Raw genomic sequence first — 5,712 nt, 5'->3', positions numbered from 1 at the left:
GTATTTGTTACCGAAAGAGGATGGAAAAGGTCCCATGAAGTCTATCCCCCACACGTCGAAAATCTCTACTTCCAAAATACCTTTTTGTGGCATCTCGTCACGTCTAGATATGTTTCCCGTGCGTTGACATCTGTCACACTCCTTAATAGCCGCATGTACGTCCTTCCATATAGTTGGCCAATAAAAGCCGGCTTGTAGGATTTTAGAGCAGGTCTTGGATGTACTTGTGTGTCCACCATAAGGAGCGGAGTGACAGTGTTGGATTATATTTTCTACTTCTTCTTCGGGTATACATCGACGGAAAATACCATCGGGGCCTCTTTTGAAAAGTAAGGGATCATCCCAGTAATAGTGTTTTATGTCGTAGAAGAATCGTTTCTTCTGCTGGTAAGATAAAGTAGGTGGAACTATTCCGGCAGCTAAATAATTGACGAGATCAGCGTACCATGGTGTGGCAGATATAGCTAAGGTGGTTTCTACTTGCATGTCGGAGTTGCTCTCTTCCAAAGTAGCTATAAGTTTGTCATACGAGAAATCATCATTAATTGATGTTCTTTCCGGTTCAAGGTTCTCAAGTCTAGAGAGATGGTCTGCTACTACGTTTTCAGTTCCTTTCTTGTCCTTGATTTCTAAGTCGAATTCTTGTAGCAACAAGATCCATCTTAGGAGTCTAGGTTTAGCGTCCTTTTTTGTTAAAAGGTACCTGATAGCAGCGTGATCAGTGTAGACTATTATTTTGGCTCCTACCAAATAAGAACGAAATTTATCTAGCGCAAATACCACTGCTAGGAGTTCTTTCTCGGTAGTGGCGTAATTCATTTGCGCTTCATCCAGGGTTCTGCTTGCGTAATATATTACGTGAAGCTTTTTATCCTTTCGTTGTCCTAAAACAGCACCTACAGCATAATCACTGGCATCGCACATTATTTCGAATGGTTCATTCCAGTCTGGTGTCTGCATTATGGGTGCGGAGATCAATGCTTGTTTAAGAGTTTGAAATGTTTTTAAACAGTTATCGTCGAATATGAATTCGGCATCTTTCATCAATAGTCCGGTTAAAGGTTTAGTTATCTTAGAGAAGTCTTTGATGAATCGTCGGTAAAAACCGGCGTGTCCTAAAAAGCTTCGTACTTCTCTCACGGTTCTTGGGGGTTGAAGATTTTCGATTACCTCTATTTTGGCTTTGTCTACTTCAATTCCTCTGTTCGAGATGATGTGTCCTAAAACAATTCCTTCTTGTACCATAAAGTGGCACTTTTCCCAGTTAAGTACTAAGTTTACTTTTACACATCGCTCAACGACTCTTTCTAGGTTTTCAAGGCATTCCTCGAAACTTTGTCCGTATACAGAAAAGTCATCCATAAATACTTCCATGATGTTTTCGAGAAAGTCGGCGAATATTGCCATCATGCATCTTTGAAAGGTTGCAGGGGCATTACACAGACCAAACGGCATTCGTCTATAAGCGAAGGTACCAAAAGGGCACGTGAACGTTGTCTTTTCTTGGTCATCAGGGTGAATTGGTATTTGAAAGAAGCCTGAATAACCGTCTAGATAACAGAAATGTGAATGTTTTGCTAATCGTTCTAACATTTGGTCAATGAATGGTAAAGGGAAATGATCTTTTCGGGTTGCTTTGTTTAGTTTCCTATAATCAATGCACATTCTCCATCCCGATTCGATTCGTTTAGTTATAGTTTCCCCTTTTTCGTTTTCAATAACGGTTATGCCTCCTTTCTTTGGTACAACGTGTACAGGACTAACCCATTTGCTATCAGATATAGGATATATAATACCTGCTTCCAATAACTTGGTTATTTCTTTCTTTACTACCTCACTCAGGATCGGATTTAGTCTTCTCTGGTGTTCCCTAGAGGTTTTACAGTCTTCTTCTAACATGATGCGGTGCATACAAATAGAAGGGCTTATTCCTTTAAGATCGGTGATGTGGTATCCTAGTGCGGTGGGGTACTTCCTTAAGATATGTAGGAGTTTTTCTGTTTCGAGTCTTCCTAGATCTGCATTAACTATCACAGGTCGTTCAAGTTCTAAGTCTAGGAATTCATATCTCAGATTTTTGGGAAGTGTTTTCAGGTCAGGGGTTGGTTTGTTAAGACATTGCGTAGGGTCCGGTGTTATTGCTAAACATTGGTTAGGTTTGTCTTCTAAAAGATAGTCTGATGATTTCTCTTCTCCTAACTCTGCTTCTTTTATGCATTCATCGATGATATCCATGAAGTAACATGTATCTTCTATTGCAGGTGCTTTCAAGAATTGGGAAAGAATGAATTCAATTTTCTCTTCACCTACTTCGAAGGTGAGTCGTCCTCGTTTTACGTATATGATTGCACCGGCAGTTGCTAAGAATGGTCTTCCCAGTATAATGGGTGTAATATCATCTTCTCTAATGTCCATAATTGTAAAATCAGTGGGAATGTAAAACTGACCTATGCGTACGGGAACGTTTTCAAGGATTCCTACAGGATATTTGATGGAACGTTCTGCTAGTTGCACAGACATTTTGGTCGGTCTTAATTCTCCCATTTCCAGTTTCTTACATATGGATAAAGGCATAACGCTAATTCCGGCTCATAAATCGCATAAAGCTTTGTCGATGACAAATTTTCCTATGTGACAGGGTATAGAGAAACTACCCGGATCCTTGAGTTTAGGAGGCATGTTTTGGATTATTGCGCTACATTCGGCAGGGAGTGTAACGGTTTCGCTATCCTCAAGTTTCCTCTTATTAGAAAGGATTTCTTTTAAGAATTTAGCATATGAGGGCATCTGCGTAATAGCTTCGGTGAACGGAATTATAACGTTTAATTGTTTAAGGAGATCAACAAATTTTCTAAATTGGCCCGCATCTTTGGTTTTAACAAGCCTTTGAGGGTAAGGTATAGGTGGTTTGTAAGGTGGTGGAGGTACATAAGGTTTGTTCTTTTCTAGGGTTTCCTTATTACTCTCTTCCTTTTCCTTAGGTTCACTTTCCTCAGTTGATTTCTTAGGGTTTTGGTTTTCTATCCTTGGATCAGACGGTCCTTCCACTTCCGTTCCACTTCTTAATATAATTGCATGAGCTTGGCTTCTCGGATTAGGTTGGGGCTGTCCAGGGAATGTACCAGTTGGGGCAGCAGTAGGTGCTTGTTGTTGAGCTACTTGTGATATTTGTGTTTCCAGCATTTTGTTATGGGTAGCCAAGGCATCTACTTTGCTTGCTAGTTGTTTAAGTTGTTCGCCAGTGTGTATGTTCTGGTTTAAGAAATCTTTATTGGTTTGTTGTTGGGAAGCTATAAAGTTTTCCATCATGATTTCCAAGTTGGATTTTCTAGGGGTATTATTGTTAGGCATGGATGGGTTCGGTTTCTGATATCCCGGAGGTATAGATGGGGCTTGATTTGGAGACTGTCCAGGTGCGTACAAAGCATTATTACTCTTATATGAAAAGTTTGGATGGTTCTTCCAATTTGAGTTATAGGTGTTCGAATAGGGGCTTCCTTGAGCATAGTTCACTTGCTCTGCTTGGATTCCTGTCAAGAGTTGACAGTCCGTAGGAGTGTGGCCTTGGATTCCACAGACCTCGCAATTCTGAGTTATAGCAACCACGGCGGCTGGGGGTGATACGTTTAAACTTTCAATTTTCTGGACCAAAGCATCCACTTTTGCATTAACGTGATCAAGGTTATTTATCTCGTACATGCCAGTTTTCGTTTGAGGTTTTTCCACCGTTGTTCGTTCGGTTCCCCACTGATAGTGGTTTTGGGCCATGCTCTCGATAAGCTGGTAAGCATCAGCATAAGGTTTGTTCATTAATGCACCACCTGCAGCGGCGTCTATTGTTAACCTTGTGTTGTATAAGAGACCATTATAAAATGTGTGAATTACTAACCAGTCTTCCAAACCATGGTGTGGGCAAAGTCTCATCATGTCTTTGTATCTTTCCCATGCTTCGAAAAGAGACTCGTTGTCTTTCTGTTTAAATCCGTTTATCTGGGCTCTTAACATAGCTGTTTTGCTTGGCGGAAAGTATCGGGCAAGAAAAACTTTCTTCAACTCGTTCCATGTGGTGACTGAGTTGGAAGGGAGAGATTGAAGCCATCTTCTAGCGCTATCTCTTAATGAGAAAGGAAAAAGACGAAGTCGAATTGCCTCTGAAGTGACACCATTAGCTTTAACAGTATCAGCGTATTGAACAAATACGGATAAATGAAGGTTTGGATCCTCGGTAGGATTTCCAGAGAATTGGTTCTGTTGCACAGCCTGCAACAGCGAAGGTTTAAGTTCGAAGTTGTTTGCTTCGATTGCGGGTGGAGCAATACTTGAATGCGGCTCATCTTGCGATGGAGCGGCGTAATCTCTAAGAGCACGAGCTGGTTCTACCATCTCGGGTGAAAGAAGAAGATCTTTGAGGTCAGGAAATTCGATAGGAGGGAGATTGTTTTCAGCACGGTATTCCCGAATTCGTCGTAAGACTCGGAGATACAGTTCGATATCGTTGATTCGTAAATAGAGCGGTTCGCCTTGTGAGCGAGTGCGTGGCATACAAATCAACGAAAGAAAGAATAGAAGAAAAAGAAACCTTAGTCTCTACAGCGTAACGGAAGAGTTACGATATCGATTAAATAAAAGTCCCCGGCAACGGCGCCAAAAACTTGATCGCTCGACTGTGTGAGTCGAGAATGGGATACAAACTGCAAGTGCACAGTTCTATCGCGTAGTTTTAAAAGATATCGATCCCACAGGGACTTATGAATCGATATACCGTTATCTAAGGTTACTACGTAAAGCTAAGGTGAAAAATGTTTGATTATTTGGGGAAAAACTAAAGCTAAACTAAGATCTAGATTAAATATTAATAAAACGGATATCGGTATGTAGTTCGTCAAAACTAGGGAATCAAGTCTTTGTCGGTTTCTTGGTTTTAAAATAAATCGTTTCGGTTAACTTTATTGGTTAAAGGTTTTATCTCAAACTCTCGCTCTATTGAATAAACCATGATTTTATATTAATGTAGCTGTCACTTATAATTAAGTCAAAAACCATATTTTGAAAGCAATAAAGTTGCAGAAACTCTTCTTAAGAAAACACTGACCGTTTTAAACACCCTTATCTCAAACTCTCGCTCTGTTGACTTAGGTTATATAATTAAATCCAAATGCTTAACTCTCGTCCTCACATTCAATCTTTAAAAATACTTTTTGGAAAAGGTCAGAATTTAATTAACTCTAAAACTTGCTCTCGCCCTGATCTAGAATTAATGCCTAACTTACACTGTCCAGTTAAAACCTCAAACTCTTGCTCTATTGATTTTAACTTCTTTATGTCCTTTACTTTTGTAAAAAATCTTGTTATTAAACCTGTAAGTTGAGACCGTAAAAAGATTGATTTTAATTTTAAGTTTAAATAGACCGACTCAGTCTTGATCCCTTATTCTGCTTACTTTACATACCGATATCTAGGCGAATTAGCCAGACATGCTAAATGAACAAGAATACATATCATGCATAAACAGACTCATTCCAGGCAGATAATATAAATAAATAATAAAACAAAACATTAAATAATGATTAAAGAACCTGAATGCGTAATACAATAGTCTTGAACACTCCACCACAAGCCGGTAGGATTTGTTCTTGGAATCTTCAATTAAACAATAAATTAAACCAAGGAAATAAAACTAGAATCTAACGTAAGGTTAGATCCGATAAAAAG

General features: G+C 39.4%; 1 pseudogene; it reads left to right on the top strand.

The window, feature by feature from the left end:
- The first annotated feature begins 3,898 nt into the window (after positions 1-3,898).
- LOC127077244 (uncharacterized) lies at positions 3,899-3,998 on the top strand (annotated as a pseudogene).
- The last annotated feature ends 1,714 nt before the right edge of the window (positions 3,999-5,712 follow it).

The sequence above is a fragment of the Lathyrus oleraceus genome, chromosome 4 (assembly GCF_024323335.1).
Source record: "Lathyrus oleraceus cultivar Zhongwan6 chromosome 4, CAAS_Psat_ZW6_1.0, whole genome shotgun sequence".
NCBI classification, from domain to species: Eukaryota; Viridiplantae; Streptophyta; class Magnoliopsida; order Fabales; family Fabaceae; genus Lathyrus; species Lathyrus oleraceus.
Note: the sequence above shows the minus strand (reverse complement) of the source record. Positions and strands in the feature narration are given on the sequence as shown.